General features: G+C 35.7%; 1 non-coding gene across 1 annotated transcript; it reads left to right on the top strand.

The window, feature by feature from the left end:
• Positions 1 to 1,143: 1,143 nt before the first annotated feature.
• Positions 1,144 to 1,249, top strand: LOC141688167 (small nucleolar RNA R71). Its single transcript, XR_012561628.1, has one exon. It is a non-coding gene; the product is annotated as a small nucleolar RNA R71 (small nucleolar RNA).
• The last annotated feature ends 11,869 nt before the right edge of the window (positions 1,250 to 13,118 follow it).

Raw genomic sequence — 13,118 nt, 5'->3', positions numbered from 1 at the left:
AAGACAATTTTCCAATAGTACCTGGAATAGTGAAGCTTCCTGAATCTTTAAGCTTTAGGAAACTTCTGTTGCAGCACAGCACTGCATTTCTCCGTGAAAGCGAAAGTCTCTAAATCATCTAGCTTCAGCTTCCGAGATAGTATACCTTTCATAAACTTTGCATAACTAGGCATCTGCCCGAGAGCCTCAGCGAAAAGTATGCTGATATGAAGTTTCTTGAACACCTCTAGAAACTTCGCAAACTGCTTTTCCAGCTTTTTCATCTATAGTCGCTTAGGAAAAGGCGGTGGAGGATATATCTATTTCTCCCCTGTATTACCCTCAGGCGGAGTGTGCTCAACAGTAGTCTTCCTTGGTTCCACTTCTTCATCCTGCTGCTTTGCTTCTTTCTCAGCCCCAGCTTCTGCAGTCAACTCTTGAGTTTGTTCGGGATTCACAACCTTCCCAGACTTCAAAGTGGTTGCCTTTACCTGCTCCTTAGCTTCCTTCTTTGCTGGCACTTCAGTGTCACTAGGCAATATACCAGGTTGACGATTTAGCAAGGCATTGGCAATTTGCCCAATTTGATTTTCCAAGGTCTTGATAGAAATAGCTTGACTCTTGCACATAAGCTTCAACTCCTCTAATTCAGATTTTTCATTCGCTGGTTGCAGCTGAAGTTGTTGTCTTGGTGCATACTGCGGTTGCTGACCAGGGGGGTTGTACTGCTTAGCTGGATGACTTCGGTTGTTAGGATGATAGGTGGCTGGCATAGGCTGCTGCGATCACTGAAAGTTGCTCACGAACTGAGCTGATTCACTAGAAATTGTGCACTGATCAGTCTCATGGGCACCAACACAAAGCTCACAAACAGTAGTGATTTGATTAACTCCATAATTAGCCAAAGTGTCCACCATCATTGTCAAAGCCTTAAGTTGGGCAGCAATAGCAGTTGCTGTGTCCAACTCCAGAATTCCTGCTACTTTTCCCTGAGTCAGTCTCTGGGAAGGATTTTGGTACTCATTAGCATCCATCAGTTCAATAAGTTCATAGGCTTCATCGTAGCTCTTAGCCCACAAGGCTCCTCCTGATGCTGCATCAAGCATTGGCCTAAAAGTAGGACCCAATCCATTGTGGAAGCAGTTAATAATCATCCAATCAGGCATGCCATGGTGTGGGCACTTCCTTAGCATCTCCATATATGGATACCAAGCCTCACACAAAGATTCTCCAGTTTGCTACACGAACTGGGTAAGAGCATTCCTGATTTATGTAGTCTTCTCCATTGGGAAAAATTTAGTGAGAAACTTTTGAGCAAGATCTTCCTAAGTTGTGATAGACCCTGCTGGTAGAGAGTGTAACCAGCACTTAGCCTTGTCCCTCAGAGAGAATGGGAAAAGTCATAGCTTGATATCATCTTCAGTCATATCATTAAATTTGAAAGTGTCGCAGATCTCGATGAAATCCCTGATGTGCATGTTGGGGGCTTCAGTAGGAGAACCCCCAAACTAAACTGAGTTCTGTATCATCTGGATCGTGCTTGACTTGATCTCAAAAGTGTTAGCCCTGATGGCTGATCTGATGATGCTAGACTGAATGTCATTAATCTTAGGCTTAGAATAGTCCATCAAAGCCTTCGTATTTTCTGCTTGATCACCCATAGCTACTACAATTGGCTCTTCGACTTTCTCTTCTTCTTCTACCTTCTTTTCTTCCTCAAAAACTTCCCTACGAACTACCACAAGTTCTTTCTCGGCTTTATCCAGTGTTCTCTTAGGAGTCCGCGAACGCGTATGCATACACCCTCGCTAGAGTACCTGAAACCAGACAAGGAACAAATAAGTAACAATGTTCGAGTCAATGAACTTTAACGACCACTGATGGAAAGCACATAAACTCTAAATTAACACTGCAGTCCCCAGCAGCGGCGCCAAAAACTTGTTAGTCGCTAAACACGCGCTAATAATACACGCAAGTATTTGAGTTTGGGGCTCAACTTCCCTTTCTTTCCGAACCTCATTACTTCTTTTCATGGAGACACCTTCAGTAACACCGAATCTCCCACTTCATACTCTTTATCCTTCCTGGTCTGATCGACGTACTTTTTCTATCTATCTTGAGCTCCTTCCAGTCTTTTCTGGATGAGCTCAATTGTTTCTTGGGTTTGCTTGAACCAACTCGGTTCCTAATATTTTATGCTCCCCAACCTTGTCCCAACACAAGGGAGAGCGGAACCTCCTACCATATAGAGCTTCGTACGGGGGCATTCCTATGCTCGCGTGGTAACTATTATAATAGCAAAATTCGATTAGAGGCAAGTGCTCATTCTAACTTCCTTTAAATTCAATCGCATAGACACTCAACATATCCTCTATAATCCTATTGGTCCTGTAATATCCGATATTTGCAGATATTATTATTATTATTATTTGAAAGTGTTTATGTGATTTTATGTGAATTTTAGTAAATTATATGATAATTGGAATTGATGTTGGGATGTTTGTATGTGATATTATTTGAGTATTTTAACTTTTATATGTGCAGAATAAAGTATAGATAATTATGATATTTTTTGGGTAATTTTTGGATTGTTATATGATTTTATAATGAGTTATAGTTTTAATAATTATATTTTTTCTGAATAATTACAAAACTATTTTATAAAAATCGGGAATCGTCCAACCTCAACCGTTTTTACATTTTTACAACCCGAAACTCTTTGAAAACTCCTTCCTAACCTAATCTGATAATTCTGGACATTTTTCATTTTTTAACTTTTCGATCCGGAGTACGGTTTGACCCGTACACGTCCCGGTGCAAAATTTTCGATATGATAATCATTTCGGTAGATCAACAAAACTCGTATTCTCGAGAGACGGGATATTTTACATTATTTTCTCATTAGATGTTTTATAAGAAGCCCGGTTTTGATAATTATCCAAATATGATATTAAATTGTATCGTTCTTATAGTTACTTAGCGGCTAAGTAATCTATTTTCGGATCATTTTGTAGTTACTTAGCGGCTAACCAACAAATTTATTTATCCAATATGATCCAACGCGTACCAATATTCCATAAGTATAAATAGCTTTGTATTTATTAATAATTATTATTAAAAATCAGATTTTATTTTATTTTTACAAAAAATCTGAAAAATCCTCTTATATGTGTTCTTGAGCTTGTGGAGATCAAACGCTGATTTTGGAATGATCTGAGAAGCAAAACCTATCATGTTTGTAATCAAATCGAAGCCCTCAATCTGCTCTACCTGATTTTATCATCTAAATCAACCGAGGATTGGTAATTTTAAAATTCGATTTTTAGGGTTCTTGGTCAAAAATTGGGGGTTTGATTTCTGGATTATTTTGGATGTTTTTAATGATGTTAATAGCTTTTCCATGAGTAATAGGATCAATTTATGCAATTATTTAATTTGTTTTAGTCCAGGAGATGTTCAACCGAGTTCATATTGTTTTTGAATTTTTGATTCAATTTTCAGAAGTTATGGTTAAACGTTTGTTGATTATGAGTATTGATAATGATTATACTGATCTTAAGCTTCATTTTGATGAGTAAAACACGATTTTTGGTAGAAAAATGAATGAATTCGAATTTTCCGATATATTCATCGGAAAATCGAAGCTTTTGTCCGGAATCGATCGTGTGGTGATTGTTGATGATCGTTATTGTAATAGTTGTGATCATGGAATGATTTTGTAGATGATTTGCTGAGAAACTAGGTCAAAAATGCTCGATTTTACGCCTGTTTTGGCTTTCCGGAACTCGACCGGACATCGAGGTTCACCGGCCGGTTTCTGGGTTTTCCAGATTCTGACGGTGTTCATCGATTAATCTGGCCGTGTTCTTGAAGGAGCCGCCGTTTGATCCAAAATCCAACTGTTCACGTTCTAATTTCATGATTCTGGAATTTTAGTTTTAATTTTAATCAAAATTCATTTCTGTTTTTTTAAAAATCATTTATTTCATATTCAAAAATCATTTACTTATTATTTATAATTTCAAAAATTATTTTTTAATTGTTATAAATTCCAAGAATTATTTCTTTTATTAGTTTCAAAAATACTTATTAGTTTTAATTATTTATAATTTATTTTAATTAATTATATATAGATTTAATCAATTGGTTAATTCATTTAATCAATTAATTTTATTTATAAATAGTTAAATAAAATACAATTATTTATAATTAATTCAAATAAATCCTAAAAATTGTTTATATGCTTTTAAAAATTATATTTGGTATTTCAAAATCAATTAATATTATTATTAATTGATTTATTCCCATTTAATTTTTATTTAATTCGTAATAAATAAACTGTTCGTCCTTTTAATACGAAAAGAACGCGTCTAGACTCAGAAAAATATTCCGATTTCACTAAAAATACTTTTGAGACCAAATTTCTTTTGTATTGAGAGGTCGTTTGATTTGCAAGTTATTTTGAGTCGGTATGATCGATAAATACTGTTATTGACCCGATTTTAGTTTTAGACATACCGAGTCGAAAGTTTTAACGAACCGAGTCATATGTGATATGAATTATGTGATACGTGAGTTATGTGTTAATGTGCTATCTGAATTACGTGCATACGTGGGTCAAGATTCTTGTATTGACTATTATAATTATGTGTGGGCTATCGTATAGGTAAATGATTGGATTTTGATGCGCAGTTCGTCGAGTAATTATCATTTAGACGATTAAAATTGTATCCTTTAATTATAGATGCGGATCGTTTGAGTTGATCGAAACCAGATTTTCGAAAAAAATGAAATGGAATGGTATTCCATATCAGGCTTGTACCAATAGCATGAGCAGCAGACCAGAGAATTAGCAAAGTAAATGATGGTGATGTTTTGAGGCAGGATGTCAGAATAAATGCGCCTTTGCAAGTGTGACTAACTACTAAATCTCAAAGGCAAGTATCCCTATAATCACTTATTGTTCAAGTGATATTTATTTTTCAATCCTATTATGCAAGTATTGCTTTCCCTATTTTCAGTTCAGAATAGATAAATGTTTTACATATCACTGAATTCAATGCTTATTATGCAAGGACTTTCTACTATTCTATATTCAGAATAGTCAAATGTTTTTACTCATCAAATTACTGGATTTATAAATGTTTTGGATTTTGAAAAAGATGATTTGGTTGCGAATATTCCTACCCAAGTAAATGGGGGAATAAAATTAATTTGGGTGTCAATTATTACGACCCCTTTTCAATAAAAGGTTTTAAGATTGGATCAATGCGTAAGTGACCGGGGCGGACGGTCCAGCGGAGGGCTATTGCTAAGTGTCATATGAAATATTATGACACAATTTGTGCCACATGCAGATATATTGCCTTTTTATTTGAGTACTCGTATTTTGGGGACATGTTTCTATGAATCATGACCTTGTGCTATCACACGGGCTAATCAACATGTGATAGTACGTCCGTTGGTGAATGATCCCAATCTAAATTATTATATTGTTTTTGATAATCATAGAATAACTGATTTATCAACTGTTTCTGTTTTGGAATAATGATGAAATACAGTTTTGATTTAGTTTCTGATTTAGGCTGATACTTACTTTGTTGTTAAATATGAAAGGCGGTATTAGTATAGATGATTGATGTTGACTTCATTATGGGATATTGTGAGCATCAAAGTTCGTATTGATATCTAATTTGATATGACAACAAAGTAAGTATTAATTTCAAGAGTTCGGTTTTGAATAAAGTTTATGATTCAATCCATAATCATTGTTTCATGTTATTATTGTTTACGATATTTTTGTAAACACGGTTTTACGAGTTTTATCCTCGTCAAGATTCAAAGTATTGCTGAAGCATTTTGCTCAAAAATATCAAAATGATTTTGAATATAGAGAAGGAATCAATTCTGGGGTTCCTTAACTTAAATTTCTGTTTCAGCAATTATGATTTTAAAAACAATTGCAGATGTCGGTTTTATATCAAAACGACCATATATATATTACAATGATCTTGCTGAGCATTTCTTCCGCTCATACTTGCCTGTTTTTAAATTTAACCTCCAGTGAGGATTAGCTTGTGTTGTTTAGCCGCGTAATTCAAGGAAGTAAAGAAGAAGCTTTTCGAAGGTGGTTGGTCTAGGGTTTGCGGACTAGTGTAAGTTCTGTTATGTAAAGTTTTTTATATTATATTATATTATAATTGTGTTATTTTATAGTTGGGCATATTATACTTCTTTTCGAGGTTATACTAGAGGGTTAGTATTGAATTGGAATTTGTTTAAAAGAGTTTTAAAAGGAAGTGAAAATTATTTATGGAATTTAGAATTCTTGTTTCTAGAACTGTAACCTTAAAAAGATCTTGGATTACTTGGGGTCATAGATGCTGAATATCTTCCGCTGGCATTTATTTATTAATTTAACAGGTTATTTTGGATTGAGGTTTCATAGTGACAACCAAATCCCTTGACTCCGGATTTGGGGGCGTTACAGGTTGGTATCAGAGCCGAGGTTATAGTAAACTAGAAATAAGAGTGTGTAGGAGTGTGTATAGGTATGTGAGGATGTTTGAGCTCATATCGAGTTCCTGTTGGACTATTGCATATAATACCAAAAGTTAAGATAGGCGCATTCGTTCGAGATGGTTGTGTTCAGCTGGATAGAATGTTAGGTCACACACACTGTAGAGGGGGTGAATACACTGTATAATACAATCAAATCGAACTTTAATATCTTAAGTAACAGAAACCAAACTTTATTAAAACAATAAACTCTGTTACAGTATGGAACTGTTACCTCTCAGTGATGAACAAATATCACGAGAGCTGCTAGGGTTACAATGAATAATCTTCTCGAAATATGATAACACTTATAGTGTAAACCCTATGTCTGTGTTTATATACTACACAGTTACAAGATAATCGCTAATTGATATGGAATATAATTCTGCTTCCTAAAATATATCAATCAGATATCTTTTCTTCCAAGTATTCCATTCTTCACGGAACTCCTTCTTCATGCATATCTATTCTTATGTTTATCTCGATCTTCTTTCCTTTAATCAGCTACTTTCCTTATCTAATCGTCCTTCAGCACTTAAGTTATGATATCCAACGTCTGATGATTATCTCCTGATAATATAAGAACTGATATCCTTAAGTCCTGACTTCCAGTATAAGTACTGATTCCCAGTTAAGTACTGATTTGTCCTGTTAAGTAAGATCTGAAAACTAAACATAAATCATATTAGCCATGACATTATCAAATATATCTAACAATTTCCCCCAACTTGTAAATTAGCATAATATACAAGTTTAACAGATATTTGATGATGTCAAAAACATTAAGTACAAATGCATGAGAATTAGACTAGATAACTACAACTTACAGTCCTTAAAGCTTTACCAATATTTAACTTCTGATAACAACTTCAGTCTGTACAAATATCAGAATTTAAGCAGTTGTAGATCTTTGACTTGGCTTCATCTTCTGATCTCTCTGATGTCAGGAGTTGTTCTGAGATAGTTCTTCAATAAACATCTCTCAGCATATCTAAGTTCATCAATCATTCTCCTTTTGGCATCTTTAAGCTCTGCAGTATCTTCACCAATTTGAAAAATTGGAGACCTGAGATCATTAATCTTTGCTTTTCTTATATCCTGATCCAGTCTAATCAAATAAGCTTTATCAGACTCAAGATTAAATTCCACAGCCCTGTACCCTAGAAAGATAGTTATAATTTGAGCAGAATTAGGCTTCATTTCAACTATATCACCCTTGTGATCTCTGTACTTTAGAACATATGTGCTGTCAGACTTAACAGAATAAAGCCTTTTCTGTCTCTGAATCTGATCCTTCAAATAGTTTGCAGCAGTTCCTGTCAATCTGTCATCCACTTGAAGTAAGAATAGTACATGCTCTAATTCTTCAAAATACTTCAATGGAATGGCATTTTGCCTTATATGATAAACCCTACCATCTGTTATGAAATACAACAAGATGTATTCTTTCAAGTAGGTATGATAAACCATTTGTACAGATTCCAGTTGATTCAATCTCTCAGGAGTTGCTCCAATACCTGGTTCACTCAAGGAAGTTGGTTCATTGGTAGTGTTATATATTCTTCTTTCATCAGCACTTCCCAATCCAGTTTTATCTCTTACTTCCTTTCCAGTAACTACTCTAGCTTCAAAACCACTTGCAGTAGTCTTCAAAGGTTGAGTCTGTTTTGCTTTAGTGAATCCTGGTAGGAGTGTCTTTGGTCTATCTTCTGATATCAAGTTAACTTGAGCTATGTCAGAGGTTACTTGCTTCTTCTGAATATCAGAACTTACAGTTTCTTGACTCTGAACAACTTGAGCCATGTCAGAGGTTGTTTTAAGAACTTTTCTTGAAGTCAGAGCAAGATCATCCTTTTCATCAGTTTTTTCTTCATCCTCAGGAGGCACATAAACCTTGATAGGTTCACCAACCTTTTCTTTACCCTTGGATCTTGGATCTATCTGCGGTTGTGATTTAGCCAATGTTGCTTCAGTATGTGTCCTTTCTTTGATCACAATGCCTTTGAGTTTTGGAAGTGGCTTTTTACCAGAAGCTTCAGATTTAGATGTGACTTTCTCTGATTTAAGTCTGGCTTCTTCTTCCATTAAACTCTCCAAGTCCATTCCTGGATTTTCTTGAAGAAATAACTGTCTTGACATTTCCTCATCAAGATCTAAAAGTTCATTAGAACTTATACTTTTACCAGTAGCAAAACTTATTCTTTTCCCAGAATCAGAACTTGTTCTGTGACTTGTGATTTCAGCTTTTCTTGATGTGAAACCTCTACCTTGACTATGACCTCTACCCATTCAAGAGTTTTCTTGATCATCCTTTTCATCATCCTTCCCTTTCAGTGTCTTGTCAGTCTTGCATTTGGACTTAATTACTTTCTCCCCCTTTTTGGCATCAGCAGGTAGTAGAAGAGAGACAAGCAATTCCACTGAGGCTTGGATTTCATTAAGTTGTGATTGCTGAGAAGGTTGATTTTTCAGAATATCATCAATCTGAGCTTGTTGATTCTCTTGAGTCTTCTCAATATAAGCAATCCTGTCAAAGGTAGGTTGGAAGAACGTTTTCTTATCAATCTTTTGAACTTGTTCCTGTTTGATAAATTGTTCCTGAATCTTGGGTAGCTCTGCATGAGTAGTTGAATGAAGACCTTGTAGATGTTTAGTACTCAATGCAGTGACTCTAAGCTTGGTTTTGAAATCATCAGAATTTAACATTTCATCAGCTTTAGTCAAGTGCTCAGCAAGATGCTTTTCAGTTGGAACACAGGAAACTGAATTCCATTCCTTAGTCCACTCCTGTTTGGCAGGAGTTTCACTCCAAGGCACTGGTGCTTCTCTGGTAACAAACTTCTTAACAAGTTCAGACTTAAGAGCAGTTTGTTGAGGAGTATGTCCTGAAGGACCTGCTGTATCAGCATCTGCATTTGGAGCAGCATCACCAGTATCTCCAGCATTTGCAGCATCAGAACTTACAGAATCAGTATCTTCTGATAAAATAACAGTGTGAGTAGCTATGGAGGCTTCACCATCCTCTAATTGCTGATCTGGTTCTAAGTTATGATCAACAGCCATATCCTGATGCTCACCTAAAGTCTGATCATCAGCATCTAGATGCAGATAAGGTGTTGTAGATAACCCTGGAGTTTGAACAGCATCAGTAACAGGTGTTGTTGAAGGATTAGTTGTTGTTGGAGCTTCTAAGAGAATTACTTCAGGCACAACCAAATTTTGAACATCAATATCAGCACTTGTGCCTGGATCAACAGGAGATACAGATGGTGTGTTGACCTTTTCAAAAACAGCTTCTTTAGATGGAGTTGATGGAGAAGAAGTAACTTTAGCAAATTCCTTTTCTTGTGAGATCAGAGATTCCTGATCCCCTTCCTTAGCTGCTTCCTCTTCATCATCGGAAACTGGCCTATTTGCCCTCTGTTTCTTGTATCTCTTTATAGATTTTGATTCCTTGGGAGTTTCAGGAACTGTCATTCTTCTAAGCCTCTTGAGAAGCCTAGATCCCCCAATTCCAAAATCCTTCTGAGAAGTCTCTTTCTCAGCTTCATAAACAACAGGTTCTGAAGAAGGGACATGTTCCTCAGTATCAGATTCATCTCTCAAAGCAATCTTCCTTTTCTTCTGAAGTATTTGAGGAACAGTCTTTGTCCTCTTAGGTGTGGAAGATGAAGGCTTCACAGTAGGTGCTGAGGATGAGGGTTGAACTATCTGTGAAGTGGAGAGATAGGATTTGAGATATTTCCTGAGGGTAGGTTGAGTAGAATGAGTGGTAGTTGCTGATGGTTGTTATGATGTCTTGGAGGTTGTTGTTGGTTGGAAATCAGAATAAACAGATCTATAAGTATCAGGATCAGCATTTACTAAGATCTATTTTACAGACTGAGGAATCTGTAAAGGTCTAACCACTGATTTCTTACTGTCAGCATTTATCAGGTCATTAAAGTAGCGTTTTGCAACCTTAAAAGGTGGAGTTGAAGAACTGACTAATTGAGGTTCATCAATACAAAAAGTATATATAAGTTGACAGAATCTAGCAAAGTAAACAACATTCCTATCCTCTGTCATCCTATCCCCAAGAAAACCAATTATAGTAGTTGCAAAATCAAAATGAGTTTGGTTTATAACAGCATACCCGATGTGCTGACTCATAATTGGGATAGCATCAAAATTCGAACACTTGTTCCCAAAAGCTTTAGTGATGCAGTCGAAGAAGAAGCTCCATTCTCTTCTGATATGAGCCCGTTTCAACTGCCCAAGTTTTGCCAAACTCTGTTCATACCCCAAATTTGCCATTAACTCCTGAAGAGCGGATTCCTCTGGAATTGAAAAAGTACATCCTTCTGGGAGATGTAGAGCACTGCGTATTGTACCAGGAGTAACTGCATATGAAGAATCATCAACTTCGAAAACAATACTAGGAGTGCCATGTGTACCACCATTATCAAAGTGCCCAGTTCGCCAAAATGTCAGAACTTGTTGGCTCGAAAAGACTGAAGGCTGGGTCAATGCATACCCAATCTCACTGTGTGCAAGAATATCTTGCACAAAATGAAATTCAGATGGAGCTTCAGCATGATCAAGAATTGCAGCATAGTTGTTTGGAACAAATTTAGCTCCATCAATGATTAAATCCTTAGGTGCCATGTGAAAAATTGAGATGTAAGAGTGCCTGTTAGGTATTTGATAAAATGTCTGTATGAAAAACCAACGTGAGAAGAAGAAAGAGAGTAAAAGCAAGTAGAGAAAAAGTATGAAAAAAATAAAAGATTAAAAAAATCTTCTCTCTGTCTTACTTATACCCTGAAAAAAATGTTACCGTTGGACACCTGTCAGACATGCAGTAATAACGGATAGAGACTGGGCTCGAGAAAACAGTAATCATTACTTACCCACTTGCCTTTTTTCAAGGAAAAACCGTTCCACTTACCCAGATATTCCATTAATCAAGGTGAAACAGTTTTAATTCAAAATTGAAACCGTTCCCACTTATTTAATTATTTTTCACTACAACATTAATATTCTGAAAATAAATTAAGTGAAAATGACCAAGATAAATCAGATGAGTAAGTACTGATAAAGGAAAATCAGAACTTAAATTAAAACAGAATTTATGTGGTCATCAGAATATGAATATTTATCAGGATTTATCAATGCATTATAAAATATCTCAGAGATAAAATCTTGAAATAAAAACAAATTTCATTAATATATCAAGAGAATACATTCATGAAATGGAAATTACATCAGAATTTATACAAGATTTCCCTAAGCTTCTAAACCTAACATCAATAGCCTTAGTCCTAGCTCAAGAAGCAGGGCAAGGCTGACGATGAAGAAAAACAGGAAGAAGAAAATAAATCATTTCTTCTTCCTACTCTCGATAAACAGAATGGCGAGCCGAATGATTCGCTCTTGCTGGCGGAGAGCTTCCAGCCTTTCCTCCTCCAATTGCTCCAGATGGCGATGGTAGTCCATATAGAAGAACAGGAGGTGGGTGAGTACCTCCTGTGGCACAGAGTCCCATATCTCATCAGGAATGGCAGTGATGTGCCATTCCTGCTGCTAATCGGCACAGCTTAGCTCTATATTGAATGTTTCATAGTTCAAAAACATGTTGTATCTGACCATGGTGTTTTTGAAAGAAAAAGTATGAAGGTAAGGTGAGTTTGTAAAAAAGGATTTGATGGGAAGGCTGATGTGAAGTGGTTTCTTATATAGGCAAGAGAATGCCAGGAGACGCAAAGAAATTTAATGCTGACAGGGAGAATTAATTCTACCACGTCTCCCCAGACTTGGAAAAAGAAAAACATTCATTGGAAAGAGAAAACATGGTTTAATGCGCACAAGAAGTAAGTAAAAGTTGACTGTTCAAGTACGAATACCATTAACCCTAACCATAGTGACTATTAATCTTCCACTTCAACATATTTTAGTTTGAACCGAGACTGTTATCAAATTTTATCCACAGATAAATCAAGTAAAGAATTAGACTGTAATATCAGAACTTAGACTTATATCAGAACTTAACAGTCATCAGAACATAATTTCTTAACTCGAAAAAGGAATGCCTATCTTAGTAAGTCCTCATACAAGTTCTGAGTTATATTCTTCAGAACTTAATCATCAGAACATGCAACCAGAACTTGTCCTCAGAATTCGTGCAAAGTGACACAATGACTGTTTATCTAAAAAAACATAGATCACCACAGTAATTTTCATCATTCATATGGAGTGATTAGTGTGTGCATTAAGCTAAATGTCAGACAAAGAGTAAAGTCTGATTCACTCCAGTACATCTTAGAAATAAGGCATAACTAAAACTTTGCTAAAGAGCTGTCATTATTCTGAAACCTACTGTTGAATGAGTTCATGCTTGAGTCCACCTCAACTATTTTGTGCTAATTTTGTGCATCATTTTAAATTCCATTTCACAGTGGCTTCTCAGTGTAAGTGAGTCACGACTGCTTATCAGAATTTATGTTATTATCAGAGTATTTCTCCAGTAATCATAGAGTGTGAAAAGCCACCAAGAAAATATTTTGCTTTTCTAATGCATATTTAGTTAATACCAGCAATGC

This window comes from Apium graveolens, chromosome 9 (assembly GCF_009905375.1).
Source record: "Apium graveolens cultivar Ventura chromosome 9, ASM990537v1, whole genome shotgun sequence".
NCBI lineage: Eukaryota > Viridiplantae > Streptophyta > Magnoliopsida > Apiales > Apiaceae > Apium > Apium graveolens.
The sequence above is the reverse complement of the archived record's forward strand: the minus strand, read 5'-3'. Positions and strand labels throughout refer to the sequence as shown.